The sequence below is a fragment of the Tachypleus tridentatus genome, chromosome 11 (genome assembly GCF_004210375.1).
Source record: "Tachypleus tridentatus isolate NWPU-2018 chromosome 11, ASM421037v1, whole genome shotgun sequence".
NCBI classification, from domain to species: domain Eukaryota; kingdom Metazoa; phylum Arthropoda; class Merostomata; order Xiphosura; family Limulidae; genus Tachypleus; species Tachypleus tridentatus.
Window position 1 is genome coordinate 65,248,493 of NC_134835.1, and position 25,254 is coordinate 65,273,746.

The 25,254-nt window shown below is 35.5% G+C and overlaps 1 protein-coding gene across 7 annotated transcripts in view; it reads left to right on the forward strand.

Annotated features, from left to right (window-relative positions):
• Nucleotides 1–1,731: 1,731 nt before the first annotated feature.
• The window catches only part of LOC143232338 (transmembrane protein 164), a 58,596-nt gene continuing 35,073 nt past the window's right edge, over nt 1,732–25,254 (forward strand). For 3 of the 7 annotated variants that reach the window (XM_076467639.1, XM_076467640.1, XM_076467641.1), the window contains exon 1: nt 1,732–1,928. The gene's annotated coding sequence lies outside the window, so the exon portion shown is untranslated. The other 4 variants (XM_076467637.1, XM_076467638.1, XM_076467642.1 and 1 more) reach the window with 4 other exon arrangements.

Below are 25,254 nucleotides of genomic sequence, written 5' to 3' on the forward strand. Positions count from 1 at the left end.
TTTATTTTCTGTTTTTTTTTTTCTTTCAAGGTTCATCGTATGAGGATCAGATGGCATTGTGTCCCTTGTTGTCACTGGTCATTTCGTCAGTGGGAAATTTCTTCCTGGATAGGTGGTCAGGTGAACCCACTGGCAACTCCATCTTTGATGATATTTTGGAAGCAGTTTTATCAGGAACTGTAGATTCTCCACCTGTTGACGCTTCACTGACAAGTTCTTCACTGTATTTAACCATTGTATTACTGATAATACAACCTTTTGCAAAACTTTTGTGTACCCAGTTGTAGGCATACACCATATATGACACTAATTAAATAGTCATTTATTTGTTATCTTCTTCTGTACCTGGTACTCAAAATTTACGAGAGTGAATTAACTAACTAATTAACAAACTGAGAAGCATTCTTGTTAATACAATAAACAATTAGCATATACTTCAAAGCAACATTTAATATCTGAATTGTTTCATAGATTTTAAATACAATTCTAAATGTTGAGCTGTAACTTTAACACATGACTTCAAAGCAAAACTTCACCTTGCAAAGTTGCTGTTTTTTATCGATCCTAATACAGTGAGAAAACAATGGTAAGTTAAACTTAACCTTATTAACATTACTGAAAGTTAAAGTCATTTAAAGGTTTTAATATGCTTGTACATTATTATTCCCAGATAATCCTTAAGATACTTGAAAAAAATTTTAATTCTTTCTTACAAAGGGAAACTTGACATTGAATACCAAAATAAAATACTAATATACAGTCATATTTACATAGTAAGTGCACTTCAAATTCAAGATCTGTGCCAAATTAGAGTTGATCTCTAGGGCACAGCTGTCCCTGACCCTTTTCTATACCGCCAACAGAAAATATAATATTCAATTTCTGGATGTCGCATGCTGGCTACCCTGGAAGAAATTTGGTTGATTGCCAATTAATGAACCTAAGTCTTAGATGCATTTGAATTTTGTTTGTTTGTTTGTTTGGGAATTTCGCACAAAGCTACTCGAGGGCTATCTGTGCTAGCCGTCCCTAATTTAGCAGTGTAAGACTAGAGGGAAGGCAGCTAGTCATCACCACCCACCGCCAACTCTTGGGCTACTCTTTTACCAACGAATAGTGGGATTGACCGTCACATTATACACCCCCACGGCTGGGAGGGCGAGCATGTTTAGCGCGACGCGGGCGCGAACCCGCGACCCTCGGATTACAAGTCGCACGCCTTACGCGCTTGGCCATGCCAGGCCTATGCATTTGAAACATTGAAAGTTTATATAAGTTGCTTTATTGGTTGTTCGTTTTGGTTTTATGCGAAAAGCAACACAAAGGACTACCTGGGTCTTGCCCACCATGAGCATTGAAACCCGGCTTCTAGCAATATAAGTTTGCAGACGTACCACGCGGTAATTCTGATGTGTAAATGACTTAAATAAAATGTAATAACAATTACACTTACTTAATACAATTCGCACCATAACAGTTATTTATGTAACTGAAAGTTTGTACTTTGTAACTAAGCGCAAAGCTACACAATGACTATGTGTGTTTTACCAACCACGGTTCTCGAAACTCGGTTTCTAATGTTGTAAGTTTGCAGACATTCTGCTGTGCCACTGGTAGTTCAATTGATGGTTTTAAATAACCTCGAACTGTATCTTGGTATGCTTCAGAAAATTCATAAGTCAAAGCAATAAATAGCCAAAATTGTGTTTTGAGAAATCAAAAGAAACAGGGTTAACTAATGACGTTTACTGTGACATGCGTACTGAAGACAACATCAACTTTGTGAGATAAACAAATTTGAAAAAGGGTTAGAATAAAGGGTGTTATTATTTTTTAATTCAAGATTGTTCTGACGTTAGGTCTGCTGTGACCCAGAAAACAATTCTGGAAAAAAAGCTTTCATGTTCGGTTTTACTCAGTGAAAGAAGGTGAATGTCTCTATCTTTTGGTAGTTACTAAGGTAGTGATTAACTGCTTGTTTGAAGTTACTACAGTCAGTGTTGTTTTGGACTCTACGTTTTAAGTACCTACCTCATTGTAAAACTTTAGTATTATTTGTTAATAAGTTTTTGCACTTTGCTAAAGTGGAGATTTCTTCGGCTCTGACCATAACGTTGACTTATCAGACCTGAACCTGGGAACTTCAGGAAGGCTTCACTCCGGTAAAACTAAAAAGTTGAAGCTTGTGTAACTTTTAATCAAGAATATTTTTGTCGTAAGTTATATTCGAAACTTCTTTTCATCTTGAACTTTGCAGTTTCCGCGCTAATGATATGAACGTAAAGTAATATTTAGTTATTGTAGTTATTTATTTATATTTGAAAGACAGAAATCAGAATATATCTGGGGCCTCATAAGCCCACGGTTATTCACATCGATGTTGCTTTCGTACATAATTTTACAAATCAATAGTAGTTATTACTGTTTAGTATATTTACAGTTTTAGATACTAAGGTCATAGTAAGTTAGGATGCTACTATTGCTAAGAGTGTTAGTGTCATACTTAAACCTTAAATGAGTATAACAAATGAAAAAAAAAATCTAATCCTGTATTTGAGTGTAACTGTATAGCTCTGATATAGGGCTAGATAGTTTATTTTTTATTTACAAATTGTTACCAAAATATTTAGATAGGATAGGATAGCCTTCTTTTAAAATATAATTTAGCACTTACTCTTATAATTTTATCCCAATATTTGGACAAGCTACTATTATTAAATTTATTCTTGCTCTCTTATCCACCCCCCAAAAGGCTTGGAGAGGGTGGAGGAATTTAGCAATGGCTAGGTATGCACATTAATGGTATTGGACCATTCTGCCTTACTGGTATGCCTCCCTACCATTTCATCATAGTGAGGACCTTTTTTAACTGTTTTTCTCTGGTTTTATACTTTCTGCATGAGAACTAGATGTCTGAACAATTTAATATAACCAAATATACAGGCCACTTTCATTGGGATGGAGAAGAACTTTGTCAGTTAAAAAAGCCAAAGATTTAGGCCATCATTTCAAACACATACACCGTAGTTGGATCCAGTACAAAGTCTCACTGGAGCAAAAAACTTTAGAAGTACATTACTTGTTTCCTTGAGAGCTGATCATGACTCTCTTGCACAATTAGGGTTGATACTACCACTTCATTTTTTTTTTTCTCAAACTCTTTATAGCTTTCAAAATGATAGATTTTTCTAACCAATGAATGTCCTGAAACTATTACTCTAAGCTTTGCAAAGGTTGTGTAGTCTTCCCCAGCCATTGTGACTGTGTGAACATTATGTAGATCTGGAAGGTATCAAGAAGGTATTTGACATGTTACAGCAGGCTCTTCATTGCAAAAATATGGTGTTACTTTGATAAATCACAAGATGCATACTTTGTGAAAAATTGTAACCAAAATTTCTGTATTTTATAAATATTCAAGATTTTTTTTTCAATGTTTCAGTTGTGGGCAGTCACTCTAAGTTTTCTTTACATGAATTGAATCATCGTATTTTTGTTTCATGTTCAGACACAATTGCTTTCTTCATGTTTTTTGCATTTTCCAATCATTTTTTGAAAATTTTTAGTGTCTTGTATTTAATTGAAAAAATTTTTGATAGTTGTTTTATTGAAGAAATAGAACTGTTTATTTCTAACTAATGACACTTTTATGCAACACCTTGTAATTTCTCATCTTGATAAATTTAAGCTATAATTATTAAATTACCTAAGTAATTAGATTCTCACTTGGAAACAAACATTCTTTTGAAGTAATTTTCCTGATGTAATTAAGTTCTCACTTTGTAACAAACCTAAAATTGCAAACAAACACTTTTGAGTTGTCTTCAAAAATTAGTAATAAGAAAATAAATAAAAAGGTAGACTGTATGAAAAATATTTGGGTGAAACATTGTCTGTATTCCATCAAGGGAATTGGGCATACTACTGATGGCACAGTAAGTTACAAACAAGCAAGACTTAAGACTTTCAAAAATAGTCATCTGATTGAAATTGAGGTTTCTATTATTATTACTGTTCTGATTAATGATCCAAGTAATTGAAATATTTACTATCTTCTGAGAATAGTGGATTAATTGATTAAAGAGTCAAACAATTAACTATTCTTGATGACAAGAAACCCACTTGAAATAAAAATATATCTCAGAATGGCTGGTATGGGTATTAACACTTTTATTAATAAGGAGAGAAAATGTTAACTTGAAGGTGATTATGACAAATATGTACATCCATGAGAAAATTTGTAATGGCCAATTTCTGTTATTTAAGAAAAACTGTTGATGAACATGATATTATAACAGATGAATATATAAAATGAACTATTTGTAAACTATTTAAATATGACAGGGTGGTTAATACAGTGATAGAAGGAACAAATGAAGATTAATTTGATGTGATAAGTATGGTGTGCAGTGTCTCAATATATCCAGTACACAAATCTTGGAAACAGCAATAATAGAATTTCAGTAAATGGTATTTGGGATATGTGACATTTTTAAGAATTAATTTTAAGACTTACTGGTAGTTTCTTTTTCATTTTAAAAGCACTTGAACACAACATTATGATATATAAAGGCTAAATTACTGTTTTAACCATTTTGCAACAGGTAAAGTTCCAAAGGCCAAGTTATCACTTTTGGTGACTTGCATTCAAAAAATTTATGGAACAGCTATTTTATGAATTTATGTCAGTAAGTTTGGAGTCAAATTTTCATTTATAATTCAGACTTTAACATTATGTATGTGTTAATGTGTTAATTTGAAAGTAAATATTAAAAGAACAATCTAAATATAGATTTTAGTGAGTCACATGGTATGTTGAATGCAGTGCTGTTTAAAATTAAATGTTTGTGATGTCAAAATATTAAGCCCCTAGTTTCATACAAATTAAGGACTCAAATTACTAATATTAACAAGCTAGAATATAAAATAAGAACCTAGTATCTATTTTGTTGAGATATGGTTTGTGTACTGAATCAAATACAGTGGTTCACTCCATTTTTTTGTTTTTGAAACAGTTCATTATATACACTTCAATGTTTGACATGTCAATAACCAATAAAGAGCTTAAAATGTCCCCATAGTACTTTTCACCCTCCCTTTTAATCTTGGAAGATTCTACAATGTTCTTTCGATCCAAGATTTCAACAAGGTAAGTGTTGTCTTTAGTCTTCCTGAAGTTTCATATTTTTGAAATTGTAAATAAATTTTGGTTACTAAGCTTAATAAATTCGTGGAATTCTATGGTATCATTGTAGTTTATGATACTTTAATTATTCAAGTGTGTATGTATGACCTAATCTTTTTTTAATATCTTCCACATACACAATTTTAAAAGTATAGCAACCTACGTCCAGCATGTACCAAGTAGAAAGGGCATAGTGAGGAGCAGCAACCAAGTTCAAAGATCATAGCAAGAAGAGAAAATTTTTTGCTTTACTTCTTGATTTATTGTCCTACATTTTAAGAAAAATAAGTTTAATAATTTATTTCTGAATAGTAATACTTATATATATAATTGAAATGTGACTATATATTACAAAATACTAGTCCACTAAAACAAGACCAAGATAGGGAACATTAAAGGCCAGTTTTACATTTCTAAGTACTGACCTGAGTGCGCATGCATTGTGTTAATGCAAGCTATATAATGTTAGGTAAGCGTGACTGGAAGGTCTATTATTATAAAAATAATAATAAATGCATGTAGTGTTATGAGGCTTAAGCTACTTGTTTAACATTTGTATTTTCATGTTATAATGTGTAGGTATTCTAGCATAAAAAAGCATGATTTATATTTATTTCCTAATTTTTGTATGATGGTTGCAAGCTGGTCAAGTGACAAACCCCACATAGTTCAGTTAGAGTATAGGGAATAACATAAAGTCATACTGAAAACAAATATTTGGAGTGTATTTGTGAGTTTATGTAAAAAATATTTGAGATTTTTGGAATGGAGAATAGTTTTTAAAGAAATCACTTTGTGCTCAGACTAGTAATGAAACAGACTCTGTTTTCACAAACAAATTTTTAATAATAATATTTCACTTAAAAAATCTTATTTTTTTGTATACAGAATACATTTAATCTTTACTAAAAGTCTATCATTTTGTAGGTGTGTGCATACACACACACACACACACACATGCTGTATCAAAAGTTATAGTGCAACTGCTTAATGTGTACAAATATGCAGACTAACTTGTCTTTATTATACTGATCTCATTGCTGAAGGGTTAAAGTTTTATGATTTATATTGAGATAATTTTTTGTTAGTGCATGTTAGACAGTGAATACAATTCTCTTTATCTGGAGCACAGTAAAAGCAGAAAAGTTACATTTTAAATTTTAGAATTGTTTATTTTAATATTTATGTATGGGCAAAAAGTATGTCCATCCAGAAAGATATATTCTTATTTTGATGCCATAGGAGAATGACAAGTGATTTTGGAGTAATTCTTTTTGATTTATGTAGGGGAAACTGGAATAACTAAATGGCCACAACTGAAATATACAGGCAATTATGTGGTGGTATGGAAAGTTTTTTATATTAAAAGAAATATAATGGATTTGAAGATAATTCTTTTGATTGTTATAGGTGAAGGATACTATGACTGTTTGATGTATCAAATGTGTCATGAGGTTTTAATTAACTGACCCATCTGATATTACATAAAAACTAGTAGGTTTGGAAATCATTACTTCTGATCACAGTAGGGGAGAATTGGAGTATATGATTGATGCACAACATTGTAATATAGTCATATATAAGTGTCTTATTTGGTACAGATAATTTTGAACATTAGTAGAAAACTATGATAGCTTTGGAAATAATTGTCTCTGATTATTATAGGGGAGAGTTGGAATAATTGAATAATATATACTCTTAAAAAAAAAAAAAAAGAAATGCAAAAGGCAAAATTTGAGACAAATTGTTAACAAGTTTATTCTGGGTGGTTCTGTATGATATGTGTGAAACTTTGCACATTCACTGCTGAACATCCAAAGTCTGCAAAGGCGAAGTCCATGCTCACTAGTTGAAGTTTAACGTCACTCAACGTCAATAACGAGTATGCCCCCCGTGAGCATCAATAACTGCTTGGCATCTCCTGCCCATGGAAGCGATGAGATGACGAATCACATCCTGTGGAATGGCTGTCCACTCAGCCTGCAAAGCTGCTGCAAGCTGAGGTAGAGTCTGTGGTTGAGGTTGTCGCCGTCGTAGACGTCAGTCCAACTCATCCCAAAGATGTTCGATGGGGTTTAACTTTGGTGATCTGGAGGGCCAGGGAAAAAGTTGATGTTGTGGTGTCTCGAGAAGACAGTGGTGAATCGGGCTGTGTGAGGACGGGAGTTGTCATGTTGAAAAACGTCATTGACATTCATCATGATGGGTTGCATGTGGGGCCTAAGAATCTCGTCGACAGTTGCGTACGGTCTGATTGGAAATCCTATGCAGCCCTGGTATGGTTGAAGCAGTAGACGTCCCAGTGGTGGTCCTATCCTGAAGGTGACGTAACCGGATGTAGTGATCTTGTGCGAGCATGGTTACACGAGGTCTGCCAGATCGTTGATGGTCACGAGTAGATCCATGTTGTTGGTGACGATTCCATAGCCTTGTGATGGTGCTTGGGTGGATATTCACAGTTCTGGCAACATCTGATCGAGATTCGCCTGCTTCCAAGCGACCAACGGCGTTGTTGCGTTGTGCTTCAGACAGTCTTGGCGTAACTGTATTGCGTGTTGGTGGCTTAACACTGAGCTATGGAAACCGAGAACCCGTCACTTTTATAGGGATTTTGCACATGTTGTACTTGCAGAACATGCAGATCTCTCAAACAAATTTATTGGACACGAATGCGTTTTAGCGAAAAATCCGTTGTTTTCCTCAGTTTTCAAAGTGCACAACTTTTATTGTCATTTTGGTCTGACAATCAGTGCCTTAATACGTGTAACATCACATACTCTGAGCTTGTAACGTTATTACATATATTTCTCTTTAAAATAACAAAAAATATCCCTTTTGCGTTTCTTTTTTTGAAGAGTATAGAATGTGACATTTAGTACTGCTTGACTGCCTCATTTGTGGTAAAAGTATGCTCATCTGGGTTTTACCCATTCATGGGAAATTGTGAATAAATAAACTGAAAGAAGATTGAGTATTTAAAGAGTTAATAGTATTAAATAGGAGTCTGTAAGATTTAAAAATAACTATTAAAGTTAAAAACAAACTTAGTTGCTTTTATTCTTGTGTTAGGAATAATAGGAACAAAATGAATGATTAGTTGAATTTTAAGACTATATATGTATGATATTAAAGGATTTTTGAAACTTTGTTAGATTTAGAGAATATTGATAATATAACTTATTTTGAAATTCCAAGCTGTAAGTTATTGAAAGGTGATAAGAATTTTAAATGAGAAAGTGACATAATTCTTTATATTAGGGATAAACTGCAAATTTTAGGATCATTTATTATTTTTATGTTTATCCTATTCAAACAACTTAAGTTGGTTAACTGGTTATTTAATTGTTTGTAATCTCAGTACTGATTATTTTTCCTTCAAATTTTTTAAAAATCTGTGTGTGGAATGATTGTTTTCATATGCCAGTATCAAGGCAACATTTGGATGTGTGTTGCCAATTTTTATAGGGTTGGGGGGATAGTATTTTTATATTATTGACTGTATTAGATCATTAGGGTGCTTTGCAATGTACTAGTTGGTTAGTTGGGCTTAGGTCTATTGACTATCGGGATCATTAAGGCTGTCAGCATTATTGAGGATGTGCAAGGCTGGATTAATGAAGTGTGTGGCACTTAATTGGTTGTTGGGCAGCTTGGAGAGAACATTTATTGTGATGTCTTTAAAATAAAACATTGTTACCATTAATTTATTATGTATTTTCCTTATTTAATGATCAATCTGTTTCGTTTACAGAAGATCAGTGTAGAATTACTAAATATTCTAAAAAGAACCATAATGACAATTGTATGGTAATATTTATGTCATATTAGAAGTTATTCATCAAGTACAACTTTGATTATTTTTTTAAATGTTGGAGAAAATATTTTTACATTGTAATGTTATTTAGTAAATATGCAAATGGTGACCTTTTCAAGGGGACTATCATATGAAACAAAGGAAAATTTCGTAATGGAAAGCAGTGAGGTTGAAGGTGAAAAGATTAACACAATATCAGGAATAACATCTGTTTAAAAATGTAAAAATCTAACACACACACTTTTCTTTATTGTTTGATGTTGATGGTTGTGGAGAAATGGGGTAGTTTGTAATATTCAATTAATGAGCTTTTAAGTTAACCAGTTAACAAATACTACTAATTACCCAGATTTTGATGTCTGTAATTGTGTTGATAATGGTGAAGTTTTGGATATACTAGATTTAGTAAATAAAATTGTGTGTGGGGATATTTTAGCTCAATGAGTTGAGGGCTGGTTAGAAGAGAGAAAGCAAAAGGCTGTAATAAAGGGAGTTTAATCAAACTAAATCAAAGTTGCAAGTGGGATATCTTGAGGGTCTGTGCTATTATTTTATCCTTACTATTTTTTGAAATTAATGATATCGATAAAGAAATTGTCAACAAGTTTATCAAAGTTTTGGGAGGAAAAGTATTATTATTTTTTATAAATGGAGTTGAATCATTTATTAATGAGCATATAAATATTAACTATGGATTTAACTATGTTAAATGCCAGTAAAGCAAACAAACTGCTTTATATAATGATTTTATGCCCAAAAAATGCATCCTGCCTGGAGGGAAAATTTGCAACAATGAATACAAAATTGTAGAATATAAACTTGTTCTTTTTCTACACACATTTAAAATAACTTGGATGTTGAAAGCTATTCAGTTTAATTGTGAATTTACGGAATCTTTTCTGTACATATGTACCCTTTAGAAGAAATATCTACAATAATTTTGAACAAAATAGTGCTAATATGAGCTTGTAACTTGATTACAGATGTGGTTTAATGGATTTTAGCCAGTCATTGTTTTTCATCCTCAGTTGTCATACTGTGATACAGTGATTTATTTGCATATGTTATTGCTTATGTTTCATCTTTACGAAGCCATAGATAAGTGATTTAAGCATGTAATGAAAACATTTTTTTCATCAATTGTATAAGCCAGTATGGATATTTATGTGGAAAAAGAACAAAGCAATAAAAATTTGGGTTGGTGATGTGTTGTTAGAAGAAGAAAACGTTTAATTCATTTGAATGATCGTGCTCAGTTTGATAAGAACTAGTTTTGTAAAGCAAGATAATATAAGCTTAGTGAAATTATTTTGCATTTGTGTATTTTTAAAGTTTCAATTTGCTGACAGTGTTGCAGTGTTTGACCATCTTTACATTGGACCTTAATTTTTGATGATAAATGTAAAAAACAAGTAAACACACACACACACACACACACACACACACACACACATTTAAATTAAACCTGGTTAGAAGTGAAAAGTGAGTTTGCTTATACTTTTGATTTTAATTTCATGTTATTGATAATAAACAGGGTAAAACTGTGGTATGTTTTGGATTAATACAAGGATAAAAGTTAGTTTTATAAAATAAAAACATTACGGGGAGAATTGTTAAAGAATGTATGAGGACATGAACAGTAGTTAAAACCTTGAAGAAAGATAATTACTTTTTTTTTTCAAAACATATAATAGTGAAATATTTTGAATTTTTAAAGCTGGCAATTTCTCCAGTTAAAAGAAGCTACAAAACCTATTGAACATTCATTTGTACTTTTAAAGTTTCAAGCTATTCCATCCAGTACTATTTACATTGCAACAAATCAAAGATACAGTTGGTGTGTTAAGTTGATGCACCCATGCATTTGAGAGTTAAGCTAATTACTACCATTAGCTCTTTTGCAATGGGTCAAGAGTCATGTCATGTTTGTTTAAATGTACTGAAAATTTTATAAAACTACTTTATGAACTTCTGTCAAGAAGTTTGATACTATACTGTAGATTCTAATTCAAACTTTAATATTATCTATGAGTTAATTTCTTAATTTAAAAGTAAATACCAAAAGAATACACTTAAATATTGAATTTTGTGGGTCACATGGTTTGTGACAGGTTAAAATTAAATTTTTGTGATGTCAAACGTTTATAGTTTTGTGTGAATTAGGAACTCAAATTACCAATATTGACAAGCTAAAGTATAAGGTAAGAATTTTGTATCTTTTTATTTGCTGAGATATGGATTATATACTAAATCAAACATAGTGACTCTGATCATCTCTTTCCATTTTAGGAAATGGTTCCCTATATACATTTATTTCAATGTGTGACATGTGAATAACCAGACAAAAGCTTAGAATGTCCCTTTGATGGTTTTCCAGCTGTTTTAATTAATCTATTAAAAGGCTACTATATTCTTTCAAACCACAATTTCAATGAAATAGGTCATGTCTTTAGCTTGCCAGAAGTTTTTGCTGTTTTTTAAGACCTAAGTATAACTTAGGTACTAAGATTCATAAAATAACAGAATTCTATGGTACTGATGTAGTAATTTATAATTTTTTTTGTTTTTTAACTGTATGTACGAAACCTAAATAAATTTTAAAAGGCTAAACAACTTTTGTCCAACAGCAGCCAAGTTCAAAGGTCGTAGCTAGAACAGATAATTGTTTGCTTTACTTTTTTTATTGTTCTATATTTTAAGAAAAATAAATTTAATAATTTGTTTCTAAATAGTAATAATTTATAGATATGTATAATAATGGAAATGTGGCTAGATATTAGAAAATACTAATCCAATAAAACACAGCCAAGACAGGGTCACCTTGCCAAGATTAAAGGTCAGTTTTATGTTACTGGATATGGTAGCATGAGTGCGTGTGCACTTCATCAAGGCAAGTTGTGTAATGTTAGTCTGGTATGACTGGAAAGTCAGTATAATAAAAATAAATGTGTAATGCAATGAGACTTCAGCTACTTGGATGAAACACTTTATTTTCATGTTATAATTTGTAGTAATTCTAGCATGAGAAAAACTATAATTTACATTTATTTCCCAATTTCTTATTATGGTTATTACAAGATTGGACAAATTCACAGATCCTCCATAGTTAGGGTAGACAAAACAAATATTTGAAATGTATCTAGGATGTTTTAAGATATTACAGAAATAATGTTTGAGATTTTTGGGATGAAGAATTGTTTTTTTTTAATCATGATGTGAAATCACTTAGTACTTGGACTAGTAACAAAACAGATTATTTTCACATACAAATATGTATTAAAATATTTCATTATAAAATTTATTTCTTGTGTACAAAAAACTTTTAATATTTACCAAAAGTCTTCCAAAGCTTGTGAAGGTGCACAAACTGAATCAAAAGTTATATATATTTTATGCGTGCAGATGTGTTTTCGAACTTGTGTATATTATACCGAGCTCATTGTGAAAGAGTTAAATGATTTGCATTAGTAAATTTTAAATATTATTGTAAAAAATGTTGTGATGGGCTCTCTGACCTACACAAATACGTATGGTCAATAAAAAATTTGTACTATATTGTTACAGAAGAAAAAGACCATATTTTAGTTAATCTGCCTCTTAAGCCTTCCAGGCAGTGTGGTGTTGCCAATGGGATAGTAAATAGAATTTGATGTTGTATCTATGTAAATACTGAATCCAACTTCATAGAGTTCTCTGGCATGTCTCACATTTAAGGTACTGTGTTCAGTCTTTGACCTCTTACTTTAAGAACATTGGATTGTTGGAAGGGACACAGAGGAGGACTAGTAGGATGATTCTGGGAGTAAAGGGAATGTTGTATGAACCTGGGTTAATATCCTTAAAATGATTAATGACCTGAGTAAAGAAAGGATAAAAGAAATATGATTCAGGTGTTCAAAATTCTAAAGGGAATAGATACATGTAGAATTGATGCATCAGCTTTTTTCACTTTTTGAAAAGAAATGGTTGAACAAGGGGACAGATTTAAGGTTTGGAAGAGCAGATGTTAACTGCAAATATAGATTTTGTTCTTTGGAAAGTTAGTTAGATTTTGGAATAATTGTTTTTAGGTGTAGAAACAGTGAGATTGGGAGAATTGAAGAAAGAGCTTGTTGAATTAATGGGACAACCATAATAGGCCAGTGGGCCCTTGTTACATTTCAGATATGTAATTTATTGTTAACCACTAATGAGGATATGATTATAAATGTTCAAGTAGGCAGACATTTCAGGAACAGTGATCACAGCATAATTAGGTTTAATGTTTTGTTGCATAAGATAAAACTAAATTTTAGATCTTAATTTTCAAGGAGACAGTTTTGAGGCCATGAGATAAAATGTATTATTAGTGAATTAGTATATAAGTAGTTGAAAGTTGATGTGGAGAGATTAGGAATTTTTTAAAAAATAGATTGATTTTAATTCAAGATAGGCATGTTTTTACAGAGGAAGTGGATAACAGGGTAGGCTAAATTTAATAGGCATACTAAAGACATAATGGTAATGGTAGGCATAAAAGCTAGAGTTCAAGATGTTTGAATTAATACATAGGTTAGAAGATATGGAAAACCACAAAGCTAGAGATTGGGTAAGACAATAAATTAGGAAATCTAAAGGGGCTTATGAGAAATATCTATAAATAATTCTAAAATCTGGAACAAAGATTTTTTTAAAGATGTTAATTATAAGTAGAACAGTAAAATAGGGTTGGGCCCTTTGAAAATGCTGATGGCAAATTTGTTTTAATACTGTGAAATGGCAAAGTTTTGAAATGTGATCTTTGTTTCTTTAAAGAGGGAATTAGAAATACTTCTGACTATACATTATAAGGAAATTATTGAAACTGGAATGAATCATGTAGATAATATTTATCCTTTTGTGATATGTAGAAATATTGTTAAAATATTAATTAAATTATTGATATTAAGGTAAACAAGGTTTTTCCTAGGATTTTGAGGTACTCAAAAACTAAAATATATAATCCTATCTTACTTTTAGCAGGTTAGTAGATAGTGGATAGATTCATGAGATTCTTGCCACATTTTAACCCTTAAATGGTGGCCATCATCAATTGATGATGCTTTCTACAACATTCTTGCTGCTTAAGGGATAATCTGTAATTCATAATTGTATATAAAACCTTTTGGTAAGAATATCATGTATAGACACACACACACACACTAAATTTTTTTTTTTTTGAGTGAGCTAGGTTCAGAAGCTAGGAAAGCTAAGTCTATAATTTAGAATAATATTCATTAAAAACAGTCTATAATAACACTTTGAAAATGAACCTCTGTATTTGAAATCTTTAGGTAGTGTATCTGATGTTGAAGAATGCCTAATTAGGGAAATTTGTTGACAGGGAATGAAAAACAAGAAAAACATGAATATTTGTATTCTGTAGATGGCTGACTCATGAGACTTATTATCACTATTCACTAACAATAGGAGTCTAATTATCAGTCAGAGCAACATTATATTATACATTCTTTGACAACTACAAACAAATGTGAGTGAGCTTCCTTACAAAAATATTAATAAAAGATGCATGATTCCAGGTAATCAAATGATTTTGTGAAGCTAAGCAATTCTTATCACTATACAAAGCATCTTTTTCTACACACAGTCCCCTCGGTGTGGATTCCTGTAAGTGGTGAGGAGACTTCCCAGGGAAGGTTCGGTACTTTCAGTTTACATCCTCTGGGATCTAAACATCCATCCACGTGTTTGCCGTACGTGGCAACCCATGAAGGGGAGGAGAGGATCCTGGTGGTTGAGGGGTCCAACCCTGATACACCACTTTGACCTTGAATTCCTGTAGATGGGCAGCCTTGGGGTGGCTTCCCTTGGGTCAGTCGGCTGGTTCACTTGGACTAGGGTCAACCAAGTACCAGTGTTGGATGTTCACAACAGGTGTTGTGGACATTGTATTGGATGCTGCTGTTTGGGTACAGTACTCATGAAACCCTGGATTTGCTGCAGTGTCCTTGTTTGGCATTGTAGTGCATCCCCTTGTAGGGCTCCATGGTGGGTCGGGTCAGTGGGCACTGAAATATTCCTTTTTTTTATTATGGATCCTCCAAATAAATCCTTAAATAAAATAGTGAATAAACAGTCTATAGGTAAATGACCCCATCTTGAAGATTCTGAGCAGCAATATTCAACATCTCTAACATTTGTTGTACCTCATTTTCTTACACTACATTCTCTTTCAGACAAACCTTTAGGTCAGATGTCTCCCTTTTTCATTCAGAAGGGACTAGGGGACTTGCTGGCTCACCAAAGTCAGTAAAGAAGCTTTGATCTGGTGACAGGTTGGTGGAAACATCCATATCTCAGCATAGTGAACTCCTCTTGCATTCAAAGGCAAGATTGGATGTATACCTATTGAAGTTACACCTCATGCTACTTTGAATTCATCACAAGGAGTTATTGTTTAGAGGGATTTGAAGAATATCCCTGAGTCAGAGATTCTTGCTGGTTTCTCCACTCAAGAAGTTTCGGCAGTGCGGTGTACCTCCACTCACAAAGATGGAATTACGATACTGACCAATGTCCTCATTTTGACATTTATATCACCATGTCCACCTGCCACCACCAAGGCAGGTTATCTTAATTGCAGTGTATGGCCATACATTCCAAACCATCTCCAATGTTTCTAGTGTCAGCATATTAGTTACTCAGAGGTCATGTCGTGGTTCCTTGACATGTGCTCGTTGAGGTGGCTAGGACCAAGATGTCTACAAGTGTAAATGGATTCTCATTGCCTCAGTTGCAATGGTTCTCACCCATCCTACTTACGTTCTTGTCCTAAGTGGTTGGAAGATAGAGGTGCAGCGTTTGAAAACGATTCGTAAAATTACTTATCCTGAGGCTTGAAAGTTTCTGTCCACCACTTCATCTCGGACGTATGCTGCTGTGCTTTGTTCACCTACTACAGTGGGAGTGCAGATGGATCTCTCTGTGTCTCCAAAAGAATCATTGTCAAAACAAATGAAAAATCTTTTGACCTCCCTGGTTAAAAAAAAAAGTTGATGAATCAACTTTAACACCCATCTCGTACATTACAACAAATCCCGAGATCCACTTTCTTTGGTTCTAGGTACAGGCATTTCCTTGGGTACATCTTCTCCCACCACAATATGCAAAACGATCATTTGTTCACATACTCAGTTGATGGAATTCTTTCTTAACAGGAAAGACCTACCCAGTTGACCCGGGGCAGGATCCATGGAGGTTGATAGATCTCCCTCGAATAAAGACAGTAAAGAAAAAAGATGTGGTTATAAACAGAAGGGTTCTCCACCCAATTTGTCTACACATAAATAAAAATGGCCACCTTGATACAATGGAACTGTCGAGGTTTATGTTCTAATTTGGATGACATCTAAACACTGATTGCTTCCTACCATCCTCTGTGTCTTTCCTTACAGGAAACATTTCTGAAACCTGCTGATGCAGCCACCTTTCAGCAGTTTTCTTTGTACAGAAACGACAGGCTGTGTGATGGATGAGTGCATGGAGGGGTGGCACTGTTGGTTGATCAGCATGTGCCCACTTTGTCTTTGCTACTCGATAATCCCTTGAAGGCCATAGTCATCCATGTTTCCTTGGTTTATACCATCACTGTTTGTTCTCTCTACCTGTTGCCTGAGGAGGCCTATGATCAATCAGACCTTGATGCTTTCATTGAACATTTGCCGTAATCCTTCTTAATCCTGGGGACTTTAATGGCCATCATCCCCTCTGGGGAAGTGCTGATATTGATAGGAGGGTTTGCTCTGTAGAGCATATGCTCTCTGATCATAAGCTTTCTCTTTTCAATACAGGTTTTTCTACTTATTTTCATGCACCTAGTCAGTCCTTTAGTGCTATTTATCTGTGAATTTGCTCCCTTTACTATTCTCCGATATATCATGAAAGGTTGACAATAATCTATGAGGCAGTGAAAATTTTCCTATAATTTTGAGAAACACTGGCTGTGGTTGATGCCACCCAACCCACCTGCCCTGGTGGAAGCTGGATCACACAAACTGGCTCTTTCACTGCTCTCACAGAACTTGATCCTGCCATCATCTGAAACCCATCAAGAGACAATTGTGTGGCAGCAGTAACTAATTGTATTATACAAGCAGCTGCCCAATATATTCCTAAAACCTTGACACATTTTTCAGTATATCCTCATCCGTGGTGGAATCCTGCCTGCCACATGGCACAGAAGGCTCAAAAACGGGCCTGAAATACTTCCCATAGATATCCCACACTCTCGAACTGCATTGCTTTCCAGCAGGCCCATGCACGTGCTTGGTGGATAAGACGTGAAAGCCAGAAGGAATCTTGGATTAAGTTCACAATCAGCATATCTTCTACCACCAATTCCAAAATCATATGGCACAAGATTGGAAAGGTCAGTGGACAATATAATCCTGTCCCACTGTTGATCTTGCTCTTTGATTGCCAGAAAGTAGCTGATCCGAGGAGCATTGCTGATACTCTAGGTGAAAGGTTTTTCTGGGTATCTAGCACTTCTGCTTCTTCTTCCACCTTCATAGCCATCAAAACTTGGGCAGAGTGATCACCTTTTTCCTTTCAAGCTGATTGTCTTTATGACTACAATTGCCCATTTACACTGGTGGAACTCAAACTGGTCCTACATCAGTCTGGCAGTATATCAGTTGGATCTGATGATGTACACTATGAAATGCTGCACCATCTACCTCCTACTTCTTTTGCTATTCTTCTGATTGTTTTAACCAGATCTGGCAAGAGAATGTTTTTCCTCATATCTAGTGCCAGGCTATTGTCTAACCTTTCTCTAAGCCTTGGAAGGATCCCAAGATTCCTTCAAACTGCCATCCAGTTGCTTTGACGAGCTGTCTCTGTAAGACCTTAGAGAGGATAGTTAATGCTTGTCTTGTTCGATTGCTTGAATTAAACAACCTCCTCTCACCTACCCAATGTGTGTTCTGACAACAACGCTCCACCATTTCGACTTGAAAGGTCAATCAGAGAAGCCTTTCTCAAATGACAACATCTTGTATCAATATTCTTTGACATTGAGAAAGCTTATGATACAACATGGAGGTATGTCATTTCGTGAGACCTCCATATATATGGGTTACATTGCCATTTGCCCATTTTTATTAAAATTTTTAATGGACAGGAGATTCCAAGTTCATGTGGGTTTCACACTTTCCTGTTCTTTTCTGCAGGAACTTGGAGTCCTTCAGGGCTGTGTTTTGATTGTCACACTTTTCAGTATAAAGATTAATGCCATTACTGAATAACTCCTTCTCAGTGTTGCAAATGGGCTCTATGTTGATGACTTTCACATCTAATTTAAGTTGTGGAACATGAGATATATTGAGGGGCAGCTACAGACTGGCCTCAGTTGTTTATTAAAGTGGACCACAGCAAACGGTTTTAACTTCTCATGCGCATTTGCTGTCAATGAGGTATTTACCCTGATTCTGAACTCTGTATTGGTAAAGTTGTGCTGCCTGTGGTCCCTGAGACAAAATTCTTGGGGCTTATCTTTGACTGTAAGCTGACCTTTATACCATACATCAAGCAGTTTTGGGCCAAATGTACAAGAGCACTGAACATCTTCCGTGTCCTCTCTTTCATCAATTGGGGAATGGATCAATGTTCTATACTAAAGATAAATCGTGCTCTTATTAGAACAAAACTCGACCATGAATCACTTGTCTATGGCTCTGCCAGAACCTCAGTCTTAAAGATGCTGGACCCCATTCATCATCAAGGACTTCAGTTCTGCACTGGGGCTTTCTGCACTTTTCTTGTTGATAGCTTATACATAGTCTCATGAACCTTCTTTACACCTCCACCATTTCCAACTGTCTTTACTGTATTCTTCAAAACTTTGTTCCTTACCAAAGCATCCCACCTGGGGTTGCGTTTTCCTTCCTTGGTGGGCCATGCTTTTTCAGAACAGGCACAGTTGGATGAATTGGGTTTGTCCTTGGATAACATTACCATATCCACTGGTCAGCCCATCCCACCAGGGGCGTAGATCCTGGGGGGGGGGATTTCATCCTCCTTCATTTTAGGTGTGGGGTATGGGGCATACAATCATCTCCACCAACAGTTTGGTGTGTTGAATTGTTTTATTGCATCACAGGCCTACAAGTTGTGTGTTTGTTCTTGTGATTCTCATGTTCTTACCAATCGAATTACATAATTAGGCCTAGATGTAAGCTTTTTCAGTACCCGAAATGTACATCTATAATATAGACGTGCTTCTAAGCTTTTTGATCTGAGCAATAGTTCGTAAGTATCAGTCAGTAGGCCTAAGTATACATGCAAGGCTTGCAAGCACTATCACAGAATCTACCTACGTCTTGTACAGAGTGTAAGATTAAGTAATATTTTGATCACAACAGATTGAACAGAGCATGAAATTCGAAAATATTCCTCCCAAGTGTAAACTCCTGTGATCTAGATCTGGCAGGCCATTTGTAGCTCATAGCTGCATCAATATTATGTGTATATTGTGTGGTTTTCTTATGCCATTTGTTCTTATGCATGTCTAGCCGGTTTTATTGTCGAACGCCTTACTCTCCTTAGCTGCTGAAGCTGCTGACCATTTAGTGTACACTTAATGACAGGTTCACGCAGCTCAGATCCAGATGCGCTCTACATCACCCCCTCTTCTCCCTTTAGTCTGTGCCTCGATTTTACAACAGGGCTTATTAGACCTGTGTTTGTGTTCCTCATTGATCCATGAAATTTGAGATTATCACTGCCTTCTAATAAAGTGCTGGTGCTTTATGGTAAAAGAACAATATATTCTCTTATCATAGTTAGTAAAAATATTGTATTTTCTTGTATAATTAGGACACAAAAGGAGAGATTTCAACGTCCTGAAGCCTCTACTCGAATTGTATTGTTAGTTTTTGTTTAATAAACGTGCTTATAGACATTATATCACAACATGTTTGCCTATTGATGAGTGTTAACAGGAATATAATATATTTGTGATGGTTTAAGTATACTCTTCAAAAAAATAACGCAAAAGGCAAAATTTGAGACATATTGTTAACAAGCTTATTCCGGGTAGTTCTGTATGACATGTGTGAAACTTTGCACATTCAAACATCCAAAGTCTGCAAAGGCGAAGTCCACGCTCACTAGGTGAAGTTTAACGTCACTCAAAGTCAATAACGAGTATGCCCCCATGAGCATCAATAACTGCTTGGCATCTCCTGCCCATGGAAGCGATGAGATGACAAATCACATCCTGTGGAATGGCTGTCCACTCAGCCTGCAAAGCTGCTGCAAGCTGAGGTAGAGTCTGTGGTTGAGGTTGTCGCCGTCGTACACGTCAGTCCAACTCGTCCTAAAGATGTTCGATGGGGTTTAAATCTGGTAATCTGGAGGGCCAGGGAAGAATGTTGATGTTGTGGTGTCTCAAGAAGACAGTGGTGAGTTGGGCTATGTGAGGACGGGCATTGTCATGTTGAAAAAAGTCATTGACGTTCATCATGATGGGTTGCACATGGGGCCTAAGAATCTCGTTGACGGTTGTGTACGGTCTAATCGGAAATCCTACGCAGCCCTTGTATGGTTGAGGCAGTAGACGTCGCAGTGATGGTCCTATCCCGAAGGTGACGTAACCGGATGTTGCAATCTTGTGCGGGCGTGGTCACACGAGGTCTGCCAGATCATGGATGGTCACGAGTTGATCCATGTTGTTGGTGACGATTCCATAGCCTTGTGATGGTGCTTGGGTGGATATTCACAGTTCTGGCAACATCTGATCGAGATTCGCCTGCTTCCAAGCGACCAATGACGTTGTTGCGTTGTGCTTCAGTCAGTCTTGGCGTAACTGTATTGCGTGTCGGTGGCTTAACACTGAGCTATGGAAACCGAGAACCCGTCACTTTTATAGGGATTTTGCACATGTTGCACCTGCAGAACATGCAGATCTCTCAAACAAATTTATGGGACATGAATGCATTTTGGGAAAATATCCAATGTTTTCCTCCGTTTTCAAAATGCACAACTTTTAATGTCATTTTGGTCTGACAATCAGTGCCTTAACATGTGCAACATCACATACTCTGAGCTTGTAACGTTATTACGTATATTTCTCTTTAAAATAAAAAAAATTTCCCTTTTGCGTTTCTTTTTTTGAAGAGTGTATTTTGTGAGAAACTTGCAATTACTTATATTGTAACTAACACATTATTGTCCCAGCGATGTTCAGGCAGTCAGTCGGCTCGTAAGTCACTGTGAGGTTCGCACTTTCGACTTAAATATATTGTACAGTTCAGTCCTACTTCAATTCTGTTCTATCTTCATTCGTTGTACATTACAGTTTTTCAATAAAGACTATATTTTAGCCTGTTGAGTCATCTGGGAAACAGATTCCAATTATGACAAGCATCGTCTGAAACTTTCCGATATTAGACAGTTCTACAAGCCGGTTACTAGTACTGCAAGGGACAACGCAGATGCAGACAATCCAACAACCTCAAGCAAAGGAATAGAAACTTGCCATACAGAGGAAATACAATGTTCATCAGAGGACGAGTCTGAAAATGCTTGTGCAACTATTGCACATCATGAACCACCAGATAGTTGTGAAACAAGTTTGTACAGTAATGAAAAATCTGACACTCCACAGATACAGTGTGGAAAGCCATATCATCCAGATGCACTACTAATTCCACGACAGAAAGCAAATTCTCAAAATATCAACTTCCAGAGCAAGTGGTTTGATGAGTTCCCATGGCTGCACTTCGACAATCAGACTCAAAAAGTCGTATGCTTTCATTGTGCCAAGGCCTTTTTACAGGGAAGTTGGAGAGGCCAGTGGAGTATACCTTCATATCCACCGGTTTTTGCAACTGGAAAAAGGCAAAACAGAAATTCAACAAATGCCAATTCTCCTCTCAGCACAGATTTGCTATATCTCCAGAAGGTTCACTTGATGTAACACCAGTGACTGTCCAGTTACATGATGGGAAAAAAAGAAGCAGCAGGAAAAATGCAAAAGAAGTCTAGCCAAAATATCCAGAAGTTTATATTTCTTACTGCATCAGGATGTAGCATTACATGGACAAACTGATATGGAGGGGAAATTCCTGCAGTTTATGAAGCTCCTGGAAGAGGAAGATCCTGAGTTGACGGCCTACTTCTCAAAGAAAACCACATTCACATCACCCCAGGCACAGAATGAAATAATGGAGATGTTCAGCCTTCAGATACTAAGGAACATAGTACTCAAGTGCAGCAAAGTAAAATCTTTGCATTAATTGTTGATGGCACTCAAGATGTTACAGGTGCCAAATGGGAAGCAATATGTGTATGATACGTGGATGAGAACCTTGACGTCCATGAGACATTTCTTGGTTTGTACAGTGTTTCCAATACAACTGGTGAAACAATATCCTTGACTATACTTGATGTGCTGACTAGACTCAATTTACCACTGTCAGGATTAAGAGCACAAACTTATGATGGAGCCACTAACACGTGGTGTGTACAGCTGATGCCAGGCAAAAATAAAAGAGAAGCAACTGTCAGCTTTGTTTTTTCACTGCAGAGCACACAAGGCTAATTTAATAATGCAACATGCAGTTGAAGCTTGTGAATGTGTTCGAGATTCTATCCAGTTGGTACATGAACTTGGTGTCTAGCTTCAGAGGTCAGGCAAGTACAAGACAATTTTTGAAAATATTGTAACGTCAGACAGCCACAATGGTTCAGTTAAATACATCTGTCTACTGTGTCCAACATGCTGGTTGTTCCACTTGTCTGCAGTTACATGTGCTAATGATCACTACAGTGACATTGTTGATTCTTTGTCTGAATTAGCAAATGAAAAATCAGATGTAGCAGTGAAAGCGTGAGGTCTGCTGGACAGATTTAACAAAGGAAAGACAGTTTTCGGTATTGTTGATGGCTCAGCATCCATTAGCTGCATTAGAGGAACTAAACCGTGCATTCCAAGCAAAATCAGTGACAGTATCAGGCATGATTGAAGCATCTGCAGTGACAGTTGAGCAGTTGCAGGTATTGCGAACAGAGGAAAATTACAACAAGATATTTGATGAAGCTGAGAAAAAAGGTAACTTCCCTAGATCTGGTGCCTATTGAACTACCATGCATTCGCAGACCCCCCCCCCCCCCCTTCATAAAGATCACAGGTGATGGCTCAGCACACCATTCTGCATCAGCTAGAGATTACTACAGAAGCTAATATTTTGAATTTGTGGATACAGTCATAGAACATCTAACCACTAGATTCAATGCAGACAACAATGACTTGAGGCAATATCTGGCACTTGAGAACATGATCACACCTGGCAAGATTGACAACTCAGTTATAAACTTCTATCCAGAAATCTCTGCACAACGGCTCAAGTTTCAGTTGTCCATGTTCAAAGGAACAACAAAAGCAGTATTTCTGAAAGGTGCGACGGATGCATACTGTAAAATGCATGAAACAAGCCAGCAGGTGTTATAGTGAAGTGTTTCTTCTCATGAAAATTTTGCTTGTATGTCCAGTATCCAGCTGCAAATGTGAACATAGCTTTTCTGCATTAAGACAGTTGAAGATGTGGTTAAGGTCAACTATGTCTCAGTGCCGCCTCAACCACGTGGCAGTTTGTCACACTCACAAAGATGAGGTTGACAAAATAAATATAGAAAATTTTATGAAAGAATTCATAAACAGATCATCACAAAGGAGGTCTACGTTTGTGAACATGTAGACTAGAGGACTAAATGAATCTTACTTCAATGAAAAGTATGAATAATTATGTGCTACATTGTATTGATGTGTAATTTTCAAGAGTTCACAAAGACATTTTAATTATATATGTCAAACAACATGAACAGTTTTTCAGTAGATATAAACTTATCAAGGGTAATTACTAATTTTATTAATATTTTAAAATGTAATTCATGCAATTAAAGTTATTCGTAACCTTGTCAGGTATTAATGGTCATCTTTTATACTGTGCAGTGTGCAGGAATAAATTCATGTGGCAGTTAATTTGTGACACATTTGTCTTTATTCTATTAACATTTTGAAAACTGTTCACAACACCTCACTTATACAAACCTACATGGAAACCTTGAAGTATCGCAGCAACAAGATTACTCTGTGACTGCATGTTTACAGCTTTCAGGTTCACGTAATCAGAGATTACCAATTTGCAAATTGAACAGTCCACATAAGTGGTTGCAAAAATCATCCCCCCCCATCTGGTGTAAAAAATCTATGCCCCTCCATCCCACCATGGCTTATTGCAGTTGCCAAATGTGACTTATATTTAAGTCATCTGAGAAAAGCAGACACTCTCATTTGGAAATACCATCTGTTATTTGATTAACATCTTTCGAACCATCCTTCCATTTCTATTTGTACAGATGGCTGAATTAGGTGACTGTGGGGGCTCTGCCATGGTTTGTTGTGGTTTGGTGGTTGTGTGCAGAATCCCCTCTACAGCTTCTGTGTTCACTGCTGATCTGTATGTCATTTCTCTTGTCCCAGATTACATTGAAGCTAAGCAGTACTCAAACTGCACTATTTATACTGACTCGCTTAGTTCTCTACTGGCCCTGGAATTGCTTCATGTTAGTTAAGACCCTGTTCTTGCTGATATTCAAAACTGACTGGCCCATTTATCTTTAACATCTACTTCTATCCAGTTTTTTCTGGATACTGTGTCTGTTTCATACATGGAATATGGTCCTGTATTCAAGGCTTGGCTCCATGCCAACTGGCAGTCAACTTGGAGTGAGCAACGTGAAAACTAGCCTTTCCAAATAAAACCCTATATTATACTTTGGCTGTCTTGTTTCCTAAAGTATCAGAAAGAGGAAGTTGTTCTAACTAGACTATGCATTAGTCACAGTTTTTTAACATCATTTTCTTTTATCTGGAATTGATGCACCAATGTGTAGTCTGTGTAACACTCAGGTCACAATAAGTCGCATTTTACTTTCTTGCCATCGTTATGACTCAATGACATCACCATTTTGAACATGTTCTGTCTGAGGTTTGTCCATAAGTTAGACAGTGTTATTGGTGATGGTGACACTGTCCACCTGGGAAATTGTTTTAGTTTTTAAAAGGCCATTAATCTTTTTAATGCTATTTAAGTTTTTTATTTCATACATTGGATTTTTTTTAATGCGATTCCCTTTTAAGAATCACGGCCCTTCTAGTTTGATTTGAAATTAGAAAATGGCTATAATGTCAAAATACTCAAAACCAGAA